Source organism: Rhinolophus sinicus, chromosome 17, assembly GCF_057876585.1.
Source record: "Rhinolophus sinicus isolate RSI-liver-muscle chromosome 17, RSI-T2T, whole genome shotgun sequence".
In the NCBI taxonomy this organism is placed as follows: Eukaryota; Metazoa; Chordata; class Mammalia; order Chiroptera; family Rhinolophidae; genus Rhinolophus; species Rhinolophus sinicus.
Window position 1 is genome coordinate 83,516,481 of NC_142517.1, and position 15,422 is coordinate 83,531,902.

General features: G+C 40.6%; 2 pseudogenes; both read right to left on the reverse strand.

The window, feature by feature from the left end:
* Nucleotides 1–3,792: 3,792 nt before the first annotated feature.
* LOC109460020 (pre-mRNA-splicing factor RBM22 pseudogene) lies at nt 3,793–5,579 on the reverse strand (annotated as a pseudogene).
* A 693-nt stretch (nt 5,580–6,272) lies between these two features.
* On the reverse strand, nt 6,273–7,677 carry LOC109460019 (ATP-dependent RNA helicase DDX19A-like; annotated as a pseudogene).
* Nucleotides 7,678–15,422: the final 7,745 nt, after the last annotated feature.

The window sequence follows — 15,422 nt, forward strand, 5'->3', positions numbered from 1 at the left end:
GAAACAAAGGTTAATGATCAGAGCAAATTGTAAACCAGTTTAAGTCGTAAGGCTGTTACTTGAATAGATTTCTAGATGAAAGGCTTAAAGCTCCTTTTCCTTGAATGAAGGCAGGCGGTGACAATCTGACAGATCGTCCTGGTCTGCAGTTTGAATGTCTCTGATGATGTCATCAGGTTTTTAGGTAAACTTTGCATGGCTTGCACAACATCATTTACTGAGATTGTTTCGGCATGAGCTGTTGTGATTGCTCTGAAGTTTATATCATGTCATCTAGCTGCAGTTTAAAATAGCAAAGCTCAGAAAAAGAGAGCAGTTTTGTCACCAGGAATGTCGATTTTTCTCATTTGATGTCGTCTTGAAAGAAAGGATTAAGTCAAGAGACAGGAGTCACACAAGCAGCAGAGAACAAAGTATATGTCCAGGATGGAGCGAGCTGACACGAGGCTGGGTAGTAACGCAACGTCTCTGGGACCCCGGCCTTATATCCTATAGATAGGGCTATCCTCCTCCTCCCTTTTTCCTGTTTTCCTCCTCATTTTGCAGGTATCCTGCATCTTAGTGTGTTTGCCCTAGCCGGAATCTCTGTTCTGGCTATTCCTTTCAGTGGGTCTGTAACAGGATGCTGATGACACCACTAGGTTACCTGTGGGGGCTCTGCGTTCCTCCTCCTTCTGCTCTTGTCCACCTTCCTACCTCCTCTATCAGTTTTAGTTCTCAATAATTTCAAGTCCAAGGATGGGAGAAAAATAAAACATTAGTTCAGAGGGTTGTAGCTAAATATTTAAGAAAATTAGAAAATTCAGGATCCAGTCCAGTTTAAAGGTGAACAATAAAAACTTAAAGATGACTTAACAAGAACCTTATACTCCATAACTGTGTATTACAGTTTCTATTGAAGCATAAGTTCTCTCTAGATTTACCCTAGTTTCTATTAGAGAACCAAATTAAGACTAATTTATTGCAAGTCCTTTCAACAAGTTTGGCCTGATATTTGCATAAGTACAATAAGAATAGTGTGGGGACAGAGTCCCAGAGAGCAGTTTCCAGGCTCTGGACCTCACATGAAAAGGTGTTGGCTTGGGTAGTGGATGGCCATCAGCTGTTACTAGCTGGCCATTAGCCACTAATATAACTGCCATGGCTACGCTAGGGGGTTGGTTGGTTGGCAGAGAAGCGGACAGCGGATTGTGCATCTTGTGGCTCCTGCTTCCTGCATCTCCAACCCAGCTGCCAGCAAGAATATAGTGATATGACTCCCCGATCTATGGCTCTGTTTTTGTTCCTTTTTGGCCTCACCATATCCTGTGTTCTTGTGCGGGAAGCAGGACCAGAGACCCTGCATGACAAATAGCATTTGATCATATAGGCTCTTTTAAATCCTCTTTGCCAGAATTTCATAAGGAATCCCCAGATTGAACTTGCATCTGCCTCTCAGGGCTAAAAAGCCAAGCCATGTCCCTGCCACCAGACTTTGCCTGCAGTATCTATACAATTGGGTGAATTCCTCATGTTCTGAGGTCCCCCGAAGTGCTGGAGGTTCTTTGTATCTCCCAGGAAAGCATCCTTCATTCCTTACCTAAAATGACTGCTGTGAACCATGTAATCAAGTTACCAGGTTGTTTTTCCAAGGTTCTTTTATTGGCTCTCACAGTCAATCTTACTTCCTTAAAGCCATCTGGTGACATCCAGAGTCTGTGCATATCTCTTTCAAACGTGACATTCCAGTTAGTCTTGTTTAATAACCCAGTTTCCAATTGTGTCTTGTTGTAAAAAAGAACAGATTCTTATTGAATTTATGCAAACAACCATATTGCCATGAAAATAATAATACTCACTCATTTATAGTCTCCAAATTCTGGAGGGATCAGGTGGGGAGAAAAATATAAATGCTTCAACACTGCTTACAACGGTATGATTTACCAAATTGCTCTAAGTAAAACAAGTTTCCTTATATCTGGAAAACAAAATATTTTTAATAAAACAAAATATCTTAAACAGAAAGTTATAAAAATTATAATCAGTCTCAATTCATTCAGTCTCAAAAATTGTAAACAAGAAATCAGTTCTTGTTTATCTTGATTATTTGCCAGTAATTTTATGAATCCAGTTATTTCCCAGTGTTCTATAAATTTTCATTCAGTTCAAATTACAATCTGAAAATTTATCCTCAGAAACCTCTAATTTAAAATGTTAGTCCTGTCTATGGATCTTTCTGAAGATAAAGCATATTTGCAAGTGTCAGAATTAAACAGTGACTATAAATGAAAAAAATACTTAAAATGGCATAGTTATAGCTCTGATTATAATGCAATTGACAAAGAACTTTGCTCCTCTGTAACATAACATTTTAAGATAACAATTCAAATTACAAATGAAAATACTTCAGAACTTTGGAGACTCTTGGAGATTTTTATATAATATCTAGAATATCTATTTTATATTAATACATGCATACAAATACAACATAATTATTATTTATTTGACAAAGCTTCCCATGTAATTTTAGTATATCAAATAGGTGTAGTTAGTATAAAATTTATCTTATAAGGAGAGAGAGAACCACTCTTTGAGGTATTCCAGAGCATTCCTCTGGAACAATCAAAAGCCATTTCCAAGCTAAGAAAAAATTTTTTCTAAAATTTAAACCCTGGGAAGATTATAAAATACATTTGATCAAAAAAAGATTATATATCATTATGAAACAATAATAAATTATCTATTTATTCAAAGTGACAAAAATATTAGTCATAAATACAGATTAGCAAAACTTTAGTTCTTAGGATTGAGATGATTGTTTTCTTAAGTAATCAAGGACCTGATTAAGACAATATAAAACACAGAACTATTTTAACAAAACATAGAATCTTTGTTTTCTAATAAGAAAACTTTCATACCTTATCTGGAGCGGAACACTAAATACAGGAAAAAAATTTTCTTTTAAACAGACTGAAAAAGAATCAAACTCTGGTTTTTCATCAGCTTACTTTTGATATTTAAATTCATTTACTTAATTTAATTTATTCTGATCTTATTTAGCTTAATGATATATAAAATTTCCTCAGATTTCTCTTCGCAAATCTTCTACAACTTTCCTAGTACCTCTTTGTCTGTGTCTTACTCAGAAATAACCAACTTTAGGGTAAACCATTTTCTTTTAGTTTTCTTTAAAATTGTCTCCATACGTTATACCTTCTCTTACCAAAAATATAGTTTCTTTCCATCTTAATTCGAATTTTTAAAATTAGAATTCTTAACCCTTAGAAACCTCATTTTCTAGTGACAACTAAAAGTAAGCAATTAGTATGTTTTAGATTGGGAAATTTATGAATACATTTCATAACTTCTAGAAACATAGGTCCTTTCATTGGCAAATATATTAACAACTTTCTAGAAGCATATTTTTAACAAATTACAAGACATACTCATTAACAGATCCAAAGTTACCTTTTCTTTTTTCTTTCTTTCATTGTTTTGTTTTGTTTTGTTTTGTTTTGTTTTGTTTTGTTTTGTTTTAGGAGAAAAGCATACTTTATTCTAGATGCTGGCAGCTAGGGAAGGTGACAGACTAATATCTAGAAAAAAACACCTTTCCCGAACTGAAGATTATAAAGAGGTTTTACAGGCAGGCAGGTATGTGAGATGGGGAGTAGGGGGTTGCGGGGGCGGAGGGAGAGAGAACAAAGAAAGGTGGGACTTGGTCCTGTAAGTTTCAGGGCTGACAGTTGAGAAATTGCCTCCTAGGGCCTGGTCTGAGAAATCACCCTCTGTAGGATGGTCTGCTTCACAAAGTTATCTTGAACTCAGTAGGCCTGGCTGGAGTGTATCATGCATCATCAATAAAAACCACAGAGGAATTACATCCATGGATCCTAGGGTCAAGGTACCCTTATTTAACACTGGCAGTCCTGGAACACACTCTAGCTTCATCCCAGCATCTGTGGTTCCATCCTTTTTTTTTTCTTTTCCTCTGGCTGCTTAGGACCGTCCCCATTTCACGTTGAGTCTTTGGCCATTGACGATTAACTTATTAAAGGATTTCTCTGCAGCCACTTCTGCGGCTTGCCTTGTGGCAAACTGGATGAAAGCACACTGCTGTCTCTGTACAACGGTGATTGTCCGAGATTCTCCAAACTGGTAGAAATTACTTCTTAGATCTGTCTCATTAATGGTATCACCCAGACCACCAACATATAGTGTGGTGATAGTCTTGTCTTCTGTTGGGTCCAGACGAGGCATTTTTGAAGCCCACTTTAGAAGCTTATCTGCCATAGGGTCAGTGATTTCATGATACCGGTCTTTAATATTCTGATCAACAAGGGGATCATCTGGATCTGTTGTCTTCTCATGTCTGTATGGACACTCCTCTCTCTTACATCCCCCTTTCACCCAGAAAGAGCAAATGTGATGTCAATTCCCTTTGTAGTAGGGTGTGATCTGGGCCAGTTTGAGCAGCATATTACTGGTGGATGTGGCTTTCCCCAGCATGTCAACTGGCTGTATTCTGTCAGAGTTACAAATCTCTCTCTCTCCATGTTCTGTGTGTAGTAGTCTTTTTGACATCTGACTTTGGCATGTCATCCTTAAAAGACAATCCTGCATCACAAACCTGGATGGGGAGGCCATACTCTAGATTCAAGAGGCAGGTCTGACAGACATTCTTCAATTTACTGCAGGTTTGGCACTCTTTGGTCTTCTTAAAATGCATGCTGGGGCTCCAGCAAAACACTTGGATATTTGGGTTTTCTCCAAGACATGTCTGGCACAGAATGGGGAAGTCCACATCTTCCCAGTTCTGTCTGTTGTAGGTGCTGGAACCCAGCAAAGTCGCCACGTTGCAAGCGTCTGGAGGCCGAGGTAGCTTCCGAGTTGAGAGAGTGTCAACTGCCACAAGTCTCCTGCAGTTTCTTTTTTTCCTTCTTTTAAGATTTTATTGGGAAAGGGGAACAGGGCTTTATTGGGGAACAGTGTGTACTTCCAGGATTTTTTCCAAGTCAAGTTGTTGTTCTTTCAATTGTAGTTGTGAAGGGAGCAGTTCAGCTCCAGGTCCAATTGCTGTTGTTAGTTGCAGGACCGTGTCGCCCATCATCCCCTGCGGGAGTTGAGGAGTTGAACCCAGCAACCTTGTGTTTGAGAGCCCACTGGCCCATGTGGGAATTGAACTGGCAGCCTTTGGCGTTAGGAGCACAGGAGCTCTAACCACCTGAGCCATCAGGCTGGCCCTCCTGCAGGTTCTTTTCTCTTTCTTTCTTTCTTTTTTTCACACCCAAATATATTTTTTAATGAGCACATATTAGTCTAATAATGAGAAAAATACAAATAAATACAAATCATGATTAGTAGGATACTTCATAATTATTTTAAAATTTCTTAATGAATGATGAGTATAGCTCTAATTTATCAGTCCTTATTTGTACACACTTTACAAATAAACAGCATAATTAGAGTTTTCACTTGGTCATAACTTCATTTCCAAACTCTGCTGCTCACCTTCAGGCATAATGTGACACCCAAGGATAAGAACCAACTCACTCCGTCAAGGTGTGTGAGAAAATTACCCAGTGTCTCCTGGCTGCCATGACTGACTACGAGGTGCCTGAGCAGACAGAGCAACTACAGGAGGAGAAGGCAGGCCCAGATTCTCGAAGGATTCACCTACTCTGAAGATTCAATGACTTCAGTGTTTCTCCCCCAATCAGAGGTTAGAAAGTAGCCAAAATGCTCACCCAGGGAGAAATAAGGATATCCTCTGGCACAGAGAACAGAAGTAAAAGGAATCAGCTGGAACATCTGGGGACTTTAGAAGGAAGATGTCCATAAGGGTAGGAGACATTTGTAATGGGTCTTAGTCAAGGTCAGAGAGGGGTGACAGCTCACAGGCCTCTTTGCTACCATTCCTCATATTCCATCCATGTGGTGGAGCTCTCCCTCACTCTACCTCTATCATTTCTTTAGGGACTGGAAGCTGGTCCCAACACCCCTAGCCAGAAAACAAGTTGAGGATCCTGGGGCCAGTGATTACCAATAGCAACCAGATTATTACAACGGTGAGGAAAACAGTGGCTTTAAAAAATGGGGAGAGAAGGACTAAATTTTTTCCAAAATGCAAAATTTTTCTTCTACCTTTCTCGATCATTTGCATAATTTTTGTCAAGTCCAAATGTAATTTAAAGGTAGGCAATTTCTCTCTACTAATGCCTTCACCTTTTGGTGACTGTCCAGGCCTGTGCCATGAAAGCACTAGTCTCCCTTGCAGGGATTGGTGGAGCTTTTCAGTTCATTATTTTCCCAATTTCATCCAAATCGTCTGTGTCCAATCTTTCTATTATTAAAATGCACCTGGATTCTGTTCAGATGTTGATGCTGTGCTTGCTGTCGACCATGTTCACTGCCAGTCCCCTCTTGCCGAAGCGGCTGGTGCGCCCGATCCAGTGCAGGTAGGTCTCATTGTCTGGGTTCCATCCTTGTGCACGTGAAGGTCAAAGGTGATGACAACAGATACCTGTTCGCACACACGTTGGAGGTCACCAGAACCTTCTCTTTGCCCTGTCGGAAGCGCTCCAACACTGCTGCCCTCTGCTCCTCCATCATTTCACCACTCAGCAGGCCCACCTGGTGGCCTTCTTTTGAGAGGTCTGCTGACAACAAACTAGCTGTTTTGCAGGTATGGCAGAAGATCACGCCTTAAGCAATGGCGATGGCCCCTGTAGAGGTTACACAAAGCCTGGAACTTCTTGTCTTTGTTATTACACAGGACATAATGCTGCTTGATGGTGTCCAGTGTCTACTCCTCGTGCTTCAGTTTGATAATATTTGGGTCTGGGACCACTTTCTTGGCAAATTTCCATATAGTCTTCAAAGGTGGCAAAGAAAAGCAGCATCTGGCAGTTCCTGAGCAGCATTCTTTGGATGTGGATGCTCTGATCTTGGTGGCCCTGAGTAGCTATCATCACATCAGCCTCATCCAGAACAAACACCTTTGTTTTTTTGGGGTCAATGAACTTGAGCTTGGTGTACCAGTCTAAGACAGTCCAAGGGGTGCCAATGACAATGTGCTCACTGATCTTCTGGCTTCTTTCCAATTGATTGCCTTGAACAGCATAAGCAAGGTCTAGTTCTGGGTGAAATCTGCCCATCTGCTCAATCACTTTTCCTGTTTGAAGTGACAACTCACATGTTGGGGAGAGGCACAAACACTAGGGGTATCTCTCTGCTGGTTCCACTCAGCTGAGCATGACCAGGACAAAGGCAGCTGTTTTACCAGTACCAGACTGAGACTAGGCAATCAGGTTCTGAGGGGGCTCAGCAAGCATCATGGGTTCTCTTGTATCTTGGATGGTCAGTTGAAGCCCATGGCATAGATTCCCTGAAGAAGCTGTGGTTTCAGCCGAACCTCCTCAAAGGACTTCACTGAGTGGAGAGTGGACTTTAGATCCCGCTTCAGGACTCCCACTCGATTTGTGTTATCCACAGGTTGCTTCTGATCAGCTTGTTGAATAAGGACTGGGCAGCTCTGTCTTCTTTTTCTTTTTCATCTGTCTTCTCTTCAGTGGCATTGGTTTTGATAACACCATTAATATCTGGTTTGACTTTCTCTTCCTTGATCTGCAAATTGCTGATAGACTTGACAGCTGCTTTCTGTTCATCCACTGCCAGGGTCCACATGTTGGTGGCCATAGTCCCAGGGGAGGGAGGCCGACTTGCAAAAAAAGCACCACACTGAACACCAACCCTTGCCCTTGGTCCCCCACAGGCATGAGAACCACCCTCCCAGGGCCACATTTATCTTCGCATCTCTCTGAATAAGAAGCCCCCAAAAAGTAAACTTAGATAAAATAATTATTGTTTTGCCATCTCATGTTATTTAGAAATGCAATATCTAGATAGCCAATCATTTTATCATTAGCATTTTTTAGTAAAACTGTAAAAATTCAAGTTATCAACAAATGTTAGGAACTATGGTTAAGCATATGTATATATCATATAAGTATTACTGAAAATTTTTATCTAAAACCTTATTTTAGCTACATCTATTCATTCTTAACTCTATGAGATTTCAAAGTTAGTTATTACCCAAGCTATTTTCTTGGCAAATTTTGTAACAGATAAAATGAACTTATTTTTGGTAGACCCAGGTTAAGCAAAAATATCATAGTTAATAACTTTAAAAAACATGTCTATTTAATCAAACCAAACTTAAATTAGTTTAATATCAAATGTTTTCCCAGATCATGTGATCCTGGAAAGCATATGAATTAGTTTCCATTACATTTCTTAATTTATATAAGTGCTTAATTCCCTAATATACCATATATAGAGAGACAGAAAAACACAGATATCACTGATCAAAACACAAGCAGAATTAGCAATAATTGTAGAGAAGATAAAATTTTTTTCATTTACCCTACACAATTTCTTTTTTTTTTCAATATGTTAAGATCGAAATATTGTTATTATTATTATTTTTAAATTTTATTGGAGAATATTGAGGGAACAGTGTGTTTCTCCAGGGCCCATCACCTCCAAGTCATTGTTCTTCAATCTAATTGTGGAGGGCACAGCTCAGCTCAACATCCAGTTGCCTTTTTCAATCTTTAGTTGCAGAGGGTACAGCCCACCATCCTATGCGGGAATTGAACTGGCAAACTTGTTGAGCGCTCACGCTCTAACCAACTGAGCCATCATCTACCTCTCTGGAAACTCAGTGGCAGCTCATTGTCTTCAATCTAGTTGTGGAGGGTGCAGCTCACTGGCGGATGTGGGAATCAAAACGGCAACCCTGTTCTTCAGAGCTCGCGCTCTAACCAACTGAGCCATCTGGCCGCCCACCCTAGACAATTTTTAAGGATGCTGGGGAAAAAAGGGGGTCAGACATAGGAAACTATAGCCACTTATTTTTAAAAGTACTCCCAGTTTTTTTTCTTCTTCTTCAGTTACCTCAGCCTCAGGCAGTAGTGGGCTGTGTTTACATTTCTGATTACCCAGCAGGAAGACCAGCTTGAGACTTTTAAAATAATCCTCAGACTCTGATATTAGTTTCCTAATTTGGCTAAATTTCTGATAAAAAAAAGTTATTAAAGCCTTTAAAACCTGTTCAAATACATCAATTTTCATAATTTTATTGCAAGAACCTTTTAAAAATCCCCACCTTGTTGGGAAATCTCTACCTTTCCCTTCTGCCTTTTTTCTTCATTCTCTTATTTACCTGTTTGTATGAACATCTGTAAGACCCAAAAAGCTAAATAGCAAATTCAAAAGTTTTAAGTTATTTTTCTTTGTATCCTTTTTTTTTTTTCCTTCGTAAATGCAGGGCAATTGTAATTCTAATATACTGGGTTTATTTGTTTTTTTATTTTTATTTTTATTTTATTTTACAATATCTCTAAATATCTGGAGGTAAATAGAAAGGGGTCTGAGTGGACTTAGATTTTTGTTCCAATTTTGGTCCTTCCATCTTATTAAGAATGTCTTAATGGCTAGTTATCATACTAATATGAGAGCTCTCTAAAAATTTGCCAATTTAAAAGTTTTTCAAATTCAAGGATCCATAATCTGGCCAGTGACAGTAGGATTTTAATAGTGAGTCAAACCAATAAGCCTTTTATGGCCTAACTAGGGAAGCAAAATGCTTCCTTAAAGAGCACAAAGATGCAGCCCTCACAGATCTAAGGGTTCATTCCAGAGACAGCCTAAGAAAGATGGGGACCCCTGTCTTTCAATAGCTGTTCCAAAACACAGGGAGTCACGTGCCTTACCCCCTTGAACAGAATAAGGTATAAGAATCCCTAAACTTGGATGCACAGCCTACTTGGCTGCCCCCAGATACATGCAGCTGGCAGAGATAATAGACCATCGCTGGAAGGAACGGAATCAACAGAAAACAAGAGACTCAAAATAAAGCTTTGGGTGGTGAACACACAATGTAATATATAGATGATGTATTATAGAATTGTGCACCTGAAACCTATGTAACTTTACTAACAATTGTCACCCCAATAAACCTTAATTAAAAAACAAAAAAAACAAAAAGTCTTTACCAGAGTCATGTTTGCCCAAGAAATTAGTGCCACAAATACTATTTTCTCCTGCCAATCGAAATTTAGAAGAGAGAAAAAGTTCCAGCAAACCATTGCAGACAGGAGATCAGAGAGGCTGAAGGGCAAAATTCTTACCACTTCTGCTGGCTGACAGTCAGACGTTCATTGTCTCCCAGTTGCAGCAGTCCAAGGAGCTGGCATTGTGTACCAGCCAGTGAATTCTGTCTAGTCCCTCCACATTGTGGGGTTAAAAATATTATTACTTTTCCTACAATCTTCTAAATTCTTCTAACTGCAATAATCAAATTAACGGGAGACAGATTAACAGGAGAAAACGAAATGTTTAACACATGCACATGGGGAATTCACATAAGCATGAAACTTCCAAAAACAGTGAGGCAACACTGGATATATAAGACACGTTGGACCACGGAGAAAGAAGAGGGGTGAAGGGGTAATAGATTTCAGAAGTGAGAATGGGCGATTTATAGGTAGTTGAGGAACAGGAGAACAGACAGGATAGCAAATACTTGCTGGGCAATTGAGAAACAACAGGACCCACAGGTTATAACAGGTGCCCCCTGATGTCCTCTTATTTCTCGTGCTTAATTCAAATTAGGCTACAGCAACATTTTAAGATTCCCTTCCTGAAGGAGGTTTCTGTCTGAATCTCTTGGGCAGGAAAGGGGGGAAGTGCTAAAAGTTCTTTTTGAGGACTGTTTCTTAATAAACAGCTTAAAGTCAATATCGCAAAAGGCAGCTTGAGGGTGGCAGCTTTGTGGTTCCCTTTAGTAGCATGATTTTCTATAGGATAAAGATAGCAATTTATGTTAATTTACATGTTTAAAACTCTGCTTGAGTCAGTCAGAATGGCTACAGGATATTTCCTGAAAAAATAAGCAGTAAATGTTTCATTACTATAAGAACTGGACGAACTACCCAAAACAGAGACCCCAAGTTCTTAAAAGGACTTGGGTGGTTGTAACTGAGGGTAAACTTCAGAAGAATTCAGGTTAGTGAGGCCAAATATTATAGCACCAGATGAAAGTAGTGAATACTACTTATTGTCATTTAGAGTTTGTTGAATATTGTGAGATTTCCAAAGTGCAAAAAAGACAAGTGTTTAAATTCCTTCGATACTATGTAATTTGCAAAATAGCACTAATTGTGAAATCAAATTATACTCTACAACTAGTTTTAGATGACCCCTCTGATTCAGTATTGTAAAGGAGATGTCACTCCCAAAACATTCTTCAAAGTGCATGTAAGTGCTAAACAGAATTATTGACATCAAATTGATCAATACTTGCCACAGGGAGAGTTTCTCTCTCTCTCTCTCTCTCTCTCTCTCTCTCTCTCTCTCTCTCTCTCTCTCTCTCTCTCTCTCTCATTTTGTGTGTTTTCTGAGTGGTATTGATTTTTTCCCCCTATGTTTATGAGTTATCACCACCCCCAACCCCTTATTTTATGAACTGCTTGTTATTATTATTTTGCCATTTTTCTATTAACATGATTTATAAGAACTATTTCTGTAGTGAAAATAAAGAAACAAATAGACAAACAAAAGACCTAACTATGTCTGGTCAAATGTGTTGCACATACTGTTTCTTTTTTGTCTTTTGACTTTAGTTATGATATTTTATTCCTACAGAAATGTTTATGCAGGCAAATTACAAAATCTTTACCTTTGTGTTTCCAGATTTTATGATCATGCTTAGAAAATCTTTCCCTACTCTAAGATAATAAACTACACCCTATGTTTCCTCTAGTCGTTACATGGCTTCAGTTTTGTGACATTTAAATGTTAATCTGTGGTCAGTCAAAAGAGATGTAGTCAAATTTAGGAAAGGTCCCATTGCCTATGACCATACTAAACACACCCACCCATGCCACGACAGATGCTGAATGGCCTGCTTAAGACCAAAATTGCAGCCTAATTCTCGGAATTCCCAGTCCCATTCTAGGGAAACTAACCCAGACCCTAACCATGAGGGCCCATACAAGCTCTGCCCATAAACCTCTGGAAGCCACATCCATTTTCTTTCAGAATGTGCTCCCTTGGTGCACCAAGCTTTCACTTTAATAAACCTTTCTCTCTGAAAAGTGTTTTGCCCACTCTCTTGATTTCTATCCTGAGAGGGGCAAAGACTCCTGTGCCAGTAACAGATCCATCTGAAATGGAAAACCAGCGAAGATGGAGAAGAAGGCTTGTGGGGACAGAGTCCCAGGGAGCAGTTTCCAGGCTCGGCCTCACGTGGAAAGGTGCTGGCTCAGGTAGTAGATGGCCATCAGCTGTAACTAGTTGGCCGTCAGCTGTAACCGGTTAGCCATTAGCCACTAATATAACTGCTGTGGCTACATTAACAAGAGTGGGGTTGTTTGGCAGAGAAGCAGACGGTGGATTGCGCATCGTATGGTGCCTGCTTCCTGTATCCCTAACCCAGCCGCCAGCGAGAATATACTAGTATGACACCCCCTATCTGTGGCTCCATTGTCGTTCCTTTTTGGCCTCACCATATCCTGTGTTCCTGTTCAGGGAGAGGGAGTTGAGACCCTGCAGGACCCACGGCTCAGCAAGCAGGGTACAGCACCGGCCAGAATGTCCAGAGGGGTAATGGAGCAGTTTATACATGTGAAAGCTCAGCTTGGGGAGGCCCATGAGGCGCGGCGCTGGGAATGGGAGACGCGGTCTCTCTGGGAGACTCGAGCCTTCGGATGGTACACCACGCTCTTGGCCATAGAAGGCATCACCTTCCTTTTGGTGGTCTGCTGCTGCCGTGGGCTCCTAAAGTTGTGGACATCTTGCACCGAGGCTACCACCCACTTGGACACCTGGCGCAGTGAGCAGGATTCTGGCCAGGTAGGAATGCTGTCTGACTCTGGACAGGAGGACATGTGGCCCCCATACAGTGTGTGGTACCCGGTAGCCACTGTTGTCAGGAGTTGGACACCTGAGGACAGGTGGGAGGACATGGATGGCTCTCTAGGCAGTGTGGAGAGGGCCCTGCAGGTTCTAGTTGAGCAGTTGCTGGAGAAAGCAAAGGTTGTTGCAGCCGTGTGGGCTGGGAAGTGCTTGCTGAGGCAGTCCAGGTACCGGACTTGTAGTCCCAGGAGGAAACACTTGTTGAGTCCTCGGTGGAGGATGCGGGTGAAGTCACAGTCATCTGTCAACCCCGGGTTGGGGAGGATTTGGAGCCCTCACCCTGCAGAGAGGGCACACATTGTGAGGCCAATGCACAGCCCGGGCAAATGACTGTGGATTATGGGGAATTGCTTTCCATCCCTGATTTGATGGACTGCTTGACTGTTTGCTTGGGAATGTACCACCATGCAGTGGAACTGGCTGATGTTTGCTTCCTGTGTCTCGACCGGCTGCCATTGAGAATATGTAAGCACTTTGACTGTGAGCCACTATTGTTCCAGCATGCTACCCTGAGAACCCTGGCTGTGCCCAGGAAGTCTGGTTGTGCCCAGAAAGACTGGTAGTACCCTGAGAACACTGGCTGTGCTCAGGAAGTCTAGCTGTGCCCAGAAAGACTGGTGGTTATAGCTGATGGCAAACTAGTTACAGCTGATGGCCATTTACTACCCAAGCCAGCACTTTTCCACGTGAGGCCGAGAGCCTGGAAACTGCTCTCTGGGACTCTGTCCCCACACTCCACCCTTCCAGTGTCTTGCCTCACAATCTATGCAACAAGCATCTTCCGTGAGGGGCCCTGTGTCAGGAACCCAGCTCACGAGAAAAGTTTCAGTCCAGTTCAAGTAACGTCACAGGAGGTGTTTCTCAATGTCCACCTACTTTCTGGCCACAGCCAGGGTTTTCAGTAAGAAGTTAGACATTAGCCACTAATATAACTGCCATGGCTACGCTAGCAAGAGAGGGGTTGGTTGGTTAGTGGGTTGGTTGGCAGAGAAGCAGACAGCAGATTGCGGATCATGTGACTCCTGCTTCCTGTATCTCCAACCCAGCCACAAGCGAGAATATAGTGATATGAACCCCCTATCCATGGCTCCATTGGTGTTCCTTTTTGGCCTCGCCATATTCTATGTTCTTGTGTGGGGAGCAGGACTAGAGACCCCGCATTACAAGGCTATACTGATTTTATTATTTGGAGTGAGCAATTTGAATTTTTGTACCATACTTCTGGTACCTTTCATTGGTTTGCTCAGTAAATTCTTTTGCTCACTTACAAATATTTGTTACCTGAATTTTATGACCTAAGATAAAACTCGGCAGTAGATGTAAAAATTGTTTGCCTTATTCTTCTCTTCCTAAAGTATCAATGTTAGAGAATTTTAGTAAAATACACACCAACCCAGGTATTAGGAAATCCAAGTTCTAGTTACAAACCTGATATTTGCTAATTTTTGGATCTTTGGCCAGTTCCTTATTCTGACCAACTTAAAGCCTGTGCTATTGGAAATAAGCTTCTCCCAAACCCAGATAAGATGATGCTCTAAAGCCATACTGGTTTGTTGTACCTTAAAAAGTACCAATAAGTAGGAAACTGGCTTCAAGCTTATGTCTATTGTTTGAGTGAAACTTCTCAGGGAAATTGACCTTGTGTTACAACGGTACACCTGGTAACAGCAACTCACTTGTTTCAAACTCTGGACAATATCAGCCACTCAGTTTTTGCACTATAGGTTTTTGGTCTGTTCTCATGAAGGACTTGCTTCAGTCTCTGACTTCTGGCATTCACATTGCTTTAAGATGCCAACTTCACTTTACTAATCTCTCCATTGCATGCTGAACTTGCCCAGAATTCTGGAAGTTCCTCAGCAACTGAAGCATATCTCGGGCCTTCATACATTAGCATTTGCTTTGAACATAGACAGCTGCATTCCATTTCTTTCAGCTGACCAAGTAGCCTTTGTTTGGGAAAATTAGGCTTTATGCTTCTCATCTCTTCCAGCTTTCCTTGGATTTATGCATTTAGTCAAATGTAAAAGTAGAGAATAGATTAGATAATTTTCAAGCTTCCCTTAATTCCACAGTGTATAATTTTACAAATCTATATTTGAATCAGTGTCTCTCTCTCCTTTTTTTTTTTTTAAAGATTCATAGACCTATTCCCTAATGCAATTATGATTTAATTTTACCTTTAAGTAACAGAGCCCATCCTGGGCATTTCTCTCTTATAGAACAAAAAGGATGATTTTTTTTTTTTTTTTTTTAATTACGGGACTTGCATTCTTCTAAATTTCATCATCCTTACTAGTAATTTTACCCACTCAATGTTAACTAAGCCTACAGGAGTTCATTGAGTGAAAAAGCTTATTGCTAGTGTCTTTGGATAGAAAACATAATTGAGAGACACTATAAAATTTTAAGGAGGTTATATTTTAATAATAAAAATAAATGATTGTTATTTTTTTATTTTT